This window comes from Peromyscus maniculatus, chromosome 4 (genome assembly GCF_049852395.1).
Source record: "Peromyscus maniculatus bairdii isolate BWxNUB_F1_BW_parent chromosome 4, HU_Pman_BW_mat_3.1, whole genome shotgun sequence".
Lineage (NCBI taxonomy): Eukaryota > Metazoa > Chordata > Mammalia > Rodentia > Cricetidae > Peromyscus > Peromyscus maniculatus.
This window is the reverse complement of record NC_134855.1, coordinates 27838472-27851155: the sequence shown is the minus strand read 5'-3', so window position 1 is coordinate 27851155 and position 12684 is coordinate 27838472. Positions and strand designations below refer to the sequence as shown.

Genomic DNA, 12684 nt, shown 5'->3' with positions numbered 1-12684 from the left:
AACAAAAACCACAACACCTTAATAACTAAAAAGTGTATTTTTAAAATCATAATTAAAATTTTTTTAATAAAAAAAATATCAGAAAATGCCAAATGGAGAATGTTATCCTATAAACATTTCAGTAACATATATGTGTATTTTTATCAATCACAGCCAAAACTTTTAAAGAATTCGAATACCCTAAATGTTCATATAAGGTTTTACTCTTACAATGAAATTAAACCATAGCCTTCAAGAGATTTGGAGGTTCTCACATAGTAACATAAGTGGCTATTCTTCCCTGCAGTATCTTACCTTCCACAATGAACAAACAATATCCTACTTCTAAATGACGTCTGTAGGATCCATGTTTAAAACAGCACATCTGAAGTGAAATCTGACCATATACTTTTAAACTTCCCTGGTACTGGGAAATCAAACTCTAGGTTCTATGAATCATCTTCAGCCTTCTAAGTTCTCTTTTCTTTAAAGTTCTTTTTATTGTTTCTCAAATTCATACACCTTTCTATTATAAGCCCCTCAGACTTACAAGCTTTTGTTTATTTGTTTATTGTTATCACGTTCACAGAGCTTCTACATCATATTGGGATAAAGGAAGGCAGGTTACCTACCACCTACTACTGTCTCAGTTTCTGAGCTTCATAAACAAGTGTCTTCTCAAGTAGTCCAACCTCTCAAGCCTGTACCTAAACATCGTTCCCCCAGAATCACAACTCCTACCATTTTCTCTGCATCCTTCTACCTACATTTGCCTCTTAAAATCCTGGCCCTTTCCTGAAGACACCTTCTACTTTCCAATCTTGATTACACACATCTCTCCAGATAACTGTCTGTTATCAACAGTTTGTTCCTCAATTAAGAAAAGCTTCAGTTTCTCAACCTCTCCACTTTCCTATCAGACTCATTCATCACCTTCATTCTTTATCCAGTTCTGGAATACACAGCTGAGACTACCACTCCTCTCTTCGGTGCCTTCCATTCTTCTGCTATGTGAAAGCATTGATCAATTTAGGGTAAATATCATATGGCCTTCAGTTCTATTTAAACTCTTCACACATATTCAAACACTCATACACACAGTGCACACACATACATGCGCAAAAAAAATGGGCTTCAAGTATAGAAGTGTACTACACTAATACAAATGAAGATCAGACAATAAAATAGCTAAATTTAAAAGTTATTATCAGTCATCCTTTCAACAAGTTTAAGTGTACCTGTTAGTGCACTGATATCTTGTCACTCAAAATTTGAAAGTGAATGAGCATAGTCTCTGCTAAGCAGATTATTTGGTAGAAGTGACTCAGGTATACAATCCTGTCTGAACCTGACAAGTATGTCTCCTCTCAATAGTCAAATGACTGTTTCTGGACAACAGGAAAAGATGCCCAAAAAATATAAAATCTAATGTGAGACTCTTAGGAAGACCGACGATTTGACAAAGCAAAAGAAGAAATAACTCAGACAGCAAAAACAACATGAACAAAATGGATGAAGGCCCAGCCTAGCAACAAGACAGGTAGTTGAGGACAGGTTTAGTTTCCACACTTTCAATGCACTTACTTTTCTTTACAGGAAAGGATCCCAAGCTCACCAATTACATTTTCTCATATATTAATAACTAATACTATGCTATAAATTTAAAATACATTAGTGGTAGAAATTTGAGTCAACTAAACAATTAACTAAACACAGTATTTTCTTGCTCTTAGAGACCATCCACAATCACAAAATCACAATTATCTTGAGATTCAAGAAACAAGTGATTTGTTCTTAGATAAATGACAAGCAAATTAGAGAATCAAATTTCAGGACTCTGGTTACAGTGTTGTTTGACTATTCCATCTTCACAAGATAAGGACTTTTATTAAAGGAGAGTTGAGAAGCCATGTTCTTATAATACTAACAGTTTTCAACATGGGGAGGAGTAATAAGAGAAATCTAGGTTGAATGGCAGCATGTTTTAAAATCTGGATTCTTCTATAAATGTCACTTTCTTCCAAGTATAAGACATTTTGAAGTATTAATATTATCAAGTTTTAAAGTACTAAAATTATCAAAACACTTTGAGACAAGGGTTCATGTTAATTCATAAAAATTAAGACATTTATTTAATTTGGTGAACAAAGGGCCTCCTGCCTGAAAATCCCTTGTTTACTAATCTATTTACAGTTCTAAACGAAAAATTTTCAAGTAGATCAGAAAATATTTTATTAGCAGAGTTGGCAGACGACAGAGCTGTAGCCAGAAATTGAAAAACAAGACTACAACACTCTCCTATTTTAAGTTAGAGACCAAATTTGTCTCTAAAAATAAATGCTCAGCTATTATTTCCTTCATCAGATTTTGAGGCAGTCTCTCAAAAAGAAGGCAGGGCAGCTGGAGATGGCTCAGTGTTTAAGAGCACTAGGAGCTCTTGCAGAGAGAGGACCTGGGTTGGGTTCTCAGCACCCACACAGTGGCGCTCAACCATCTGGAACAACACTTCCATGTAGATTGTGCTGTAGAGCATGTGTACACACGCAGGAAAAACACTTGTACACAAAATAAATTGTCAAAACTTTTTTAACAATCAGAACAGCAATAATCGGGTTTCTAGAGTTCTGTGTTTCTGCTAGTAACTATAACCAGTCTCAGATTTTAAATAGCAAGAGAGTACCTCCTGAAAGTAGGTACTCAAGTTTTGCTTTGTCTTTGGGGGCAGAAGAGTAAGCAGGGATAATGTCAGGTTCTTGTCATATGCTGCATTAACACTTTGAAGGGCATCCCTGGGGCCGGAGAGATGGCTCAGCAGGTAAAGGGCTGACAATAGGCTTGATGACCTGAATTTCATATCTGAGACCCACGTAGTAGAAGAAGAAAACCTGCTCCCAAAAGTTGTTCTCTCACCTCCACCAGCAGGCTGTGCAAGCCAGTGCACCAACACATACACACCTCTCAATAAACTGTAATCTAAAAAAAAAACAACAACAAAAAAAAAAAAAACCATACCTCTTGGGGCTGTGCTCAGACAGTAAAGCACCAGCCTATCATATCAAAGCACCTCCTAACCCAGGCACTACCCAACAGGTCTGCCATTCCATCAGGAGGCTTAGAAGTTCAAGGTCATCCATGCCTGAGCTAGCTACATGAAACCCTGTTTCAAATCTATCACCACAAGGGAAAAGTTAAAAAAGGCCAGTGATATAGCTCAGCAAGTTACACAGCTTTCCACCAAACCTGAGGACCTGAATTTGATCCCCAGAATCCACATAAAGAAAACCAATTAAGTTATCCTCTGACCTCCACAGAGTACCATGTAATGTGTACACTCACATACACACACCATAAACACACAATAACAATAAATAAAATTAAAAAATAAAACCAGCTATTACTATAATTACACCTAAATATTTTGTGTTTTCAGAGATATTATATATAATTTTCCCTAGTAAACATGGAATTATATATAAGCTATGGAAAGCAAATAAATTAAATAATCTATGACTTTTAATCATACATAGTACCACAATTTTTTAATTTTTTCCTTTTGGGAAGGTGTGAGCTCAGGTTCTATGGCCATAACCATTCAGTCAGAAATCAGGACTGAAATTTAAAGCCCTCTGTTGAATCTTACAATACTCACAGCCCAACTTGTTAGCTTTCAAAATTTACTCAATGAATGTAAAAAGGCTGTACATCAAGTCACAGGTTACTTGTCATAATTTTAAAAGTGCACAGGCAACACCATCAAGGAAAAGCAATCAACAGGCCACTTACACTTTGCTACTATAACGTTACTAGCAGACAACTATGCGCCTTATAAACCACAAAGACAAAGGAAACATATGATCAGCAGCAGACAGTGAAGCAAAACTCTGGAAACTAAAATACTGATGCTGAAGACCACAGGACACAAATTCCTATAAAAGGGGATTAAAAACTGAGCCTACCTGACCTACAGAACACCAGACGACGGCAATTTTGAAATACTAGCAAGAAGAGCTAGAATGAGAAAAGCCCTAATTAGAAACTAGCTCAAAGCTTATAGTTCCCCAGGCAAGCTGAAAAGAAATGCCACTTCCAGCATCCCTTCAAGTCAGCACAGATGAGTGTCACTGGGGGAAAGCCCACAAGCCAGCATCTCCTTTCAGAGGAAAGAGGAGCAACACAAACCTAGCCTTCTCCCATGGAGATACCTGCCTGAAAGGACTAGCATTCTGTGGTGCCTGGACTCCACATAGAAAAAACACATAGAAGCTTCTTGCAGTACCAGGGCATGCATCACTGGAGACAGACACCATCACACCTGCTATAATCAGAACAAAGAGCTCAGCTCAGGGCTTGTACTGATTTTGTTTTTGTATTGTTCCAAACCAAGGTCTTGCTATTATGTAACCCTTGGTTGCCACTCTGTAGACCAGAATGGGTTCAAACTCACAGAGATCCACCTGCCTCTACCTACCAAGTGCTGGGATTAAAGATGTCCACCACCACATCCAACAGAGCTTGATTTTTGCAAAGAGAGGGATAAGTAAAACATTTAAACAACATTCTGTCCATCTGGGAAAGTTTCCCATGTCTATCTTAGAACACTCACTTAATTAATATCCTTATATACCTGGGGACTACTGAGAAAACAGCTCAGCATCTTGTCACAAGAATGGGAATCAGCAGTACATAAGACACATATCAGAGGGTGCACGCAACTTTGAGCACATGAAAAAAGACATAAACCTCGAGAAAGTTTTGACAAGCCCTCAGAACTGCCCGGTGGACTGATTAATTAAGGTCTTCCCACACAGTCAGTCCTCAAGAGCTGCTTTCTCCAATGTTCAACTGACAGAAGGACAAAAAAGGATAAAAAACCTGGGAAGTATGGCCCAAGAAAGGGGAGAAAAATCAATGAATCAAGGAGAGAGGGAGAGACTGAAGAAACAGGAATTTACAAACTACCTAATGAAGAGTTTTAAAGGCACTATCTTGGTGATTGATGCACTACAACAGAATGTACCTATAGGCAAACAAATGAAATTAGGAAGACAAGGAATGTACCAAATGATAGTATCGGGGAAGTGATAAAAAGTACTATTAAAAAAGAATGAAAACTAATCCTAGTGACATGACACACTTACAATCCCAAAACATGGAGAAAAGGGAGAGTTCAAGGCTAGCCTATACTGCTTCTCAAAGTCTTATCTCAAATAAAAATTATAAAACACCATCATAGTTAGCTTCAGCTGCTAACTGACTGAAACCTAGATTACCCAGGAATGGGGAATTACAACAGAAGAACTGCCTCCATCAGATTGGCCTACAGGCATGTCTATGGAGCATTTTCTTGATTTCTAATTGATGGCGGAGGACATAGGCCACTGTGAGAGGTACCACCCTAGGGAAGTTGGTCCTGTGTTTCATGTGGAAGACAGTTAACAAGCCAGAAGCAGCCGTAAGCAGCCATGTTGTGGTCTGGGCTTAAGTTCCATCCTTGCCTTCCCTCAATGACTGAATGGAAAACACTTTCCCCAGCAAGCTGCTCTTGGCCAGAGTATTTCAAAGCAACAGAAAAAGTAAACTAGAACATACACCAAAAAGAACCTTGGAGCTTTAAAAGAGAAAAAAAAAAATGTGAATTGAAAACTTCAAGACACTCAACAACAGACTTAACCAGAACAATCTATGAACTCAGAAGACAGGTCTCATGAAACTAAGAGGGAAGAATGCAAAAAAGAATGAGAATGAAAAAACAAAAACAAAAATAAAACAAAAAACAAAAAAACTAATCCTAATTGGACACAATCAAGTGGGAAATATATATTTTAAAGGAAATTAAGAAGGAAGCAGGAAAGAAAAGGCAACAAGAACCTTATTTGAAGAATTAATGGCCAAAAAACCCCTTCCCGTATCTGATAAAATTTCAAGTTCAAAGGACAAGGACAAACCAAAGATAAGCCCACTGGGAGACTGTTAACAGTCATAAGACTGCTGTGGAAAGCATATTACTTATTAAAGTACTCAAAACAGTTCACTGCATAAGAGATGTTGCATACTTTTATAGAAAAGGCATGCTAACCAAAATAATGGAATTTTAAGAACAGCGAAAAAGACTACAAAAATTAAAATGTGTAAGTATTTTTTAAAAATCTTTCAGTAATTCATCTATATTTAAAATTTCCCAGACAAGAACTTCCTCAACTTGACAGAAGACAAACAACCATAGAAAATTCACCTCTAACATTACATTATGTAATCAAGGCCAGTACAAATCAAATACCTCCATCCTATTTCTAGTCACCATTTTACTTGAGTTTCTAATTAGTGTAAATAAAAACATGCAGATTAAAAAATAGAATAAAGTCATCTTGCACATAACCATCATGATTGGTGTGGTGTTTACAGTGGTATAATCATTATTAAAACACAGAACTGTACAGAAAATGTATTTTGTGTTCAATGTATTCTATAAACTTCAAGATCTAGAAAAAGAAATCTATGAAGTGAACAAAACAAAGGTTAATATTGTGATATTACCTTAATAAACTTTAACAGTTAACTTATTATTTATGTAATTATAACTAGAAATGACCTATTTATAGTATTAGAGTAATTCTATTTTAGCAATCCACATGATGGACTGTTACACTGCCATTTAACACTTTTTGAAAAATTTAATTAAGGACTTGACAAGGTCTCACTATGTAGCCACAGCTGGTCTGGAACTTGCTATGTAGAATAGGATAGACTTGAATTTACCCAGATCCACCTGCATTCTAAGTATACAACTAGCTTAATTTAGAGACTTTTTAAAAATGATTATGGCGGGGTGGTAGTGGTGCACACCTTTAATCCCAGCACTCGGGAGGCAGAGCCAGGCGGACCTGTGAGTTTGAGGCCAGTCTGGTCTACAGAGCGAGATCCAGGACAGGCACCAAAGCTACAGAGAAACCTTGTCTCAAAAAACAAAAACAAACAAACAAAAAATGATTATGCATTAAGTAGAAAAAGTAGGAATCCAAGTCACACCCCCAGGAGACTCTCCAGAAGTAGTAATGTGAATACAATGAGAGATGGTAATATGCATGGTTGAAGTATTAGAAAGACACACAGAAAAAAAGAAAAGGCCTGAAGGGAAATGTGTTCAAATACCACTCAATGTAATTGGTTCCTAATGTCCTCCTCTAAGTCCTACAATGTTTTCTACATTATTTCAAAGGGCAGGTATTACAAAAACCAGTCAGCACCAAAGTTTCAAACTATTTACATGTATTTAGCAGTTTCTCTCAAAATCAAAGAAAGGAGCAGATGGAGAAAGATAGACAAGAAATAAAGAAAGAAAAACAAACTCTAGAAGTCATTTTCCTATTCTAATTAAACTTGCAGTTCTAGTACATTTAAACCTGATTTTCAGCCCAGCAGTGAATTAAAATCACCTTTAGCCAAAAATGGATACAACTGGAACAAATTAATGCTATACAAAATGAGACTCAGAAAGACATATATCACATTTTCTCTCAAAGAGGAGCAGAAAATAAAGTTAAATGTGTGTGTGTACTTGTATGTGTTTGTAGTGAGAAAACTGGACAGGGAACCATGAGGAGAAGAAACAGCTTAAGGGAGGGGGAAAACAGCAGATTCAGAACCTTAGCAATTTTTTGTTTGTTTGTTTGTTTTTCGAGACAGAGTTTCTCTGTGTAACTTTGCACCTTTCCTTATTTAACAGAGCAAAACCTGAAGGTATTGAACTATTTACAAGAACTTTAACTACATCTGCAGACAAATGCTAAGAACATTCATGAGAATACAAAAAGATCTATCACCCAACAAAATAAAATTCAATGGGATAAGATAATTTTAAAAGCGTCAAATCTAGGGTTGCTGGGCGGTAGTGGTGAACACCTTTAATCCCAGCACTTGGAAGGCAGAGGCAAGTAGACCTCTGTGAGTTTGATGTTAGCCTGGTCTTCAGAGCTAGGTCTATACAGAGAAAACCTGTCTCAAAAACCCAAAAAGGGAGGAAGGGAGGGAAGGAAGGAGAAAAGGAGGGAGGGAGCTGGGGAGGGAGAGGGGAGGGGGGAGGGAGGGAGGAAGGGGAGAGGGAGGGAAGACAACAAATGCTGATGAGAATGTGAGAAAAGAGGAAACCTTATTCATTGCTAGTGGGAGTGCAAACTAGTACAACCATTATGGAAATCAGTATAGAGGTTATTTAAAAAATTAAAATTAGAACCACCATATGACTCAGCTATATGTATCATTTACGGTAATCTGAGTAAGAAATTTGCCCCACCCCCTCTCCAGGCTCACATATCTGACCACTTGGTCCCTAGTTGGTGGTGCTGTTTGGGGAGGATGTGGAATGTCTAGGGGGTAGAGCCTTGCTGGAAAACATACATGGGGGTGGGGGGCTTTGAGAGTTTACAGCCTCACCCACTTTCAGTTTACACTCTCTGGTTCTGTTTTTTATTTGAACGTGTACTCTCTAAGTTTCCTATTAAGGCCATATTGTCATGCCTCCCACGCCATTGGGGACTCTACTTCTGGAATTATACGGACAAAAAAACCTGTTCTTTCTGTAAATTGTCTTGGTCATGGTGCTTTATTACAGCAACAGAAAAGTAACTAAGACAGAAACTGGCACCAGAAGAGTGAGCTGTTGCTGTGAAAAAAAACTGACCATGTTATTTCCTGGGGAAGACTTTGGAAGTGTGGACTTGACTTAAGAAGTGGTTTAATGTTGTAAGTAAAGCTTAGGCAAATGTTCCAAGAGGAGTCTGGAAGGTAGCAAGCAAGGCAGAGAGTAATTCTGATGGTGTAAGTCCTGAAGAGGTTTCAGAGGGGAACAATATTAATAATTGGGGTAGACGCCATTTATATGGTATTTTGGCAAAGAATCTGGCTGCCTTCTGCCCTTGTCCTAAGAACTTTTCTGAGGCAAAGTTAAAAATGATTTCTTTGGCAGATTCAAGAGAATATATGTTTAATCAGTGGTATGGTTATTACTGATAGCTCTCATGCAGATTTGCAATGAAATATAACAAATGGGGCAGAAAGAAATACAAATTGTACAGTTTGAAGAGAAAAAGTGCAATCAGAAGCTTAATGTTACAGTTGGAAGACAGGTGCAGAAAGACTGTAACATTACGGGACTGATGCCATTATGGAGAGGCCTGTTCTGCACTGGAACAAAGGGACGTGCATGGCAAGACCCCAGGCAGCTAAACTTCCAACTTGTGAAAGGAATAGGCCTAAGAGTTTTCAGCTCCCAGAAAATAACAGCACACTAAAGCCCCTGCTAGTATGACCCAAGAGGACAAGAGTCCATCCCAAGCTGGCAGTCAAACTTGGCAGTGCCATCCACATGATATGGGTTTGGAAGTATAAAAGATCAAAGAGTGAGGGAGTCATGACTCTTTCTTCATGATTCCAGAGAGCTAAGGCCAGGCACCATGGGGGAGTTCTGGAGTTGCTGGGAGGAGGCCCTGAAAGGTCATTCATTGCATGAAGCCACGACAGTAAAGCCTAGGTTGCAGGAGAGACTCCAGTATGTTGAGAACACCAGAGCCATGAAATATCTGTCAAGGAGAGCTAACATACAGGAAGTTAAACCAGCCCTAGAGAGCTCAAGGACAGCATGATTTACACAGTGAGCCCATTTCAAAAACTCACTTCAAAAAGATACACAATATTTTAGTGAACATAATGCAAATTTAAATGGTCACTTATAAGGACTTAAGGGACACAATTCTAAGATACAATGGAATTAAGTAAGAAATTGATAAAAAAAAAAAAAAGATCCCTATGAACTCAATAAATATTTAGAAACCAAAACACTCTTCAACTATGGATCAAAGAAAAGTAGCAAAGGAAAACCAACAATTATTTTGAATTGAAAAACATCAAAACAAGGGCCAGTGAGATGCTCAGAAGGTTAAAGCATTTGCTGCCAAGCCTGATAAGCTGCAAATGATCTTAACAGCGTTCAACTCCCAAGACCTACAACGTAGAAAGTAATAACCAACTTCCACAAGTTGTCCTTTGACCTCTGCACTTGTTTGTGACTGTATACACTCACACAAATGTAATAAAAAATTACATGAAAATGTGTAAAATATAACAAAGCAACACTTGTGAAGAAAAATTACTTACACACCTGTAAGTACTACACACCTTTATGAAGAAAATAAAAGATGTTGGGCTGAAGTTCACTTGGGTGAATACAGGGCTAGCATGTGTATGGTTCTGGGTTTAATGCCCCCAAAACACAAAAATTTAAATAAAATAAATATACCAAACCAATAATCTGAATATCCACCTTAAGACAGTAGAAAAAGAACAGATTAAGTGCAAAGTAAACTAAAGAAAGGAAATAAGAGAAATATGAAAATCAGTTAAACAGAAAACAAAAAAATTCATGAAATGAAAAGTGGATGCTTTAAGGAAATCCACAGAACTGGTAATGATACAGATCAGAGAGGAGAAAAGATACAAACTACCAGTATAAGCAATCTTTCTAATCAATTTACTGCCAAGAAATTGTTCAATCAGTTAACAGGGACAAATTTCTTTTTTTTTTTTTTCTGTTTTATTCTTTTCTAGGTTTTTTCTACTAAAATTTTTTTCATACAATATATTCTAATCAGTTTCTCTCCCCCCAACTCCTCCCAGATCCTCCCCACCTACCTAACTCCACCCCCTTTCTTCCTCTCTCTTTAGGAAAAGATAATAATAAAAAGAAACACAAAACTGGTAAGTACAATATACAAGCCAGTAAGACACCCCCCCCCAAAAAAAACCACAAAGCAAACAAAGCAATACAAGACAAAAAGTCTACAAAAATACCACTGTGTTTATCTTGTGCTGGCCATCTACTCTTAAGTGTGAGGTCTACTCTTAAGTGTGATTAATATACCCAGTGAGATTTCACTGGAAAAAAAAACTGATTTTTTTTTCCTTTGTAAGTGGTAGTCAACTGGATATAGCTTCTTGGTTAAGGTTTGGGAGCCCATATCCACTCCACCCTCTCAGAGCTTGGACCTGGTCTGTCTTGAGCCTGTGCAGGTCCTGTGCATGCTGCCACAGTCTGAGTGAGTTCAGATGTGCATCAGCCTTACTGTCTGGAAGTTTCCCTGGTATCATCCATTCCCTCTGGCTTATAATCTTTCTGGCTCCTCTTCACATAGATTCCTGAGCCCTGATGGAAGGGGGTTGATGAAGACATCCCATTTAGGACTAAGTGTTCCAAAATCTTTCACTCTGCACACTGTCCCATTGTGGGTGTGTTAGTTCAGAGTTCTTGAAAGGAACAAACTGAAAGCTTACTCAGATAACCTAAGTAACCTTGCAGACATTGGCATGATTGAAATATATTTTAAAACCCCACAAAAAGAAAATTCACAGGCGAAGGCTTCACTGGGGGATGTCTTCAAAGAAATAGCTGAAGTGGAAAGAACAGCCCAATTTCTTTCAAAATTATGACAAGAAGAGACTGTCCCTAATTCATTCTATGGATCAGTATTTCTCTGATATTAAAACCAAAAAAGCACATTGGAAAAAAATTATACCAAATATTCTCTGTAAACATATATGCAATCACTCAAAACAAAAAAATGAGCAATCAGTGGGGTGGTGGTGGTGCATGCTTTGAATCTCAGCACTCGAGAGGCAGAGCCAGACAGGTCTCTGTAAGTTTGAAGCCAACTTGATCTACATAGTGAGTTCCAGGGCAACCAGGGCTACAAAGAAATACCCTGTCTTAAAAAACCAAACAAACACCAAAAAACTTGAGCAAACAGAATCCACTAGTGTACTGAAAACCATTACACAACTGTTTGATACAAGAGAAGTTCTTCAGCTTAGTACAGGGCATCTACAAAAACTGATCATATCACACTTAAATATTCAGTGCTTTTCTCCTAAGATGAGGAGAGAGACAATACTCATTGTCTACCTAATGCCTACTGGAGGTTTATAATCATCAGGCAGAAGGGAGGGAAGGAATGGAAGCGAGAGGGAAAAGGACAGACAGACAGACACAGACACACAGAAAGAGGGAGGTTAGGGGAACAAACTAATCTGAACTTATTTCTGAAAAGAAAACAATTCATTCTCCAGTGGTTTGAGACAAGCAAGACAACTTGCCAGACACTTAGCGTGGTCTGATACACTTGCTATGCATCTCTGAGGTCTTAGAATGATCAAGCTCTGTGCGCCAAAGCACCAGCCTAGCATACATAAGGCCCTAGTTTAATCTCCAAAACTTGTGCTCGTGGTGTGTGTGTGTGTGTGTGTGTGTGTGTGTGTGTGTGTGTGTGTGTGTTTAAAATGTCATAACCAACCCAACCTTTAAGTCTTCTATTTACAAAATTGGTATTCAAAGAATTCAGACTTAGTAAGAGTGATCTTCCAGTTCTGAGTAAGCACATCCTAGATCATCAGCATTTGCAATGAAGAAAATCCAATCATGGCTCTCCAACATTTGTGAGTGTCAGGATGATCTGGCAGTTCTTGTTTCAACACAGTCTAATAGGAACTTCAGAGTCTCTGATTCAGCACATCTGGGATGGAGTTAGACAACACATATTTCTAACAAGTTCCCACAAGATAATGATGTTGGGGGTTGAAGCTACACTCTGAGAACCACCAGTTTAAGAACCACTCACTTAAGGCACTACAGCTCATAGCATGTGGTCCTCTGTAATCACA

At 38.0% G+C, this 12684-nt stretch overlaps 1 protein-coding gene across 4 annotated transcripts in view; it reads right to left on the bottom strand.

The window, feature by feature from the left end:
• Window positions 1-12684, bottom strand: part of Epc2 (enhancer of polycomb 2) — a 111415-nt gene that overhangs the window by 78805 nt on the left and 19926 nt on the right. The window contains exon 1 of one of the 4 annotated variants that reach the window (XM_042275267.2): window positions 295-430. The exons of 2 other annotated variants lie outside the window; for them this stretch is intronic. The gene's annotated coding sequence lies outside the window, so the exon portion shown is untranslated. Of the gene's footprint in view, window positions 1-294; window positions 431-12684 lie in introns of those variants that run through there. One more of the 4 variants, XM_076569431.1, reaches the window with a different exon arrangement.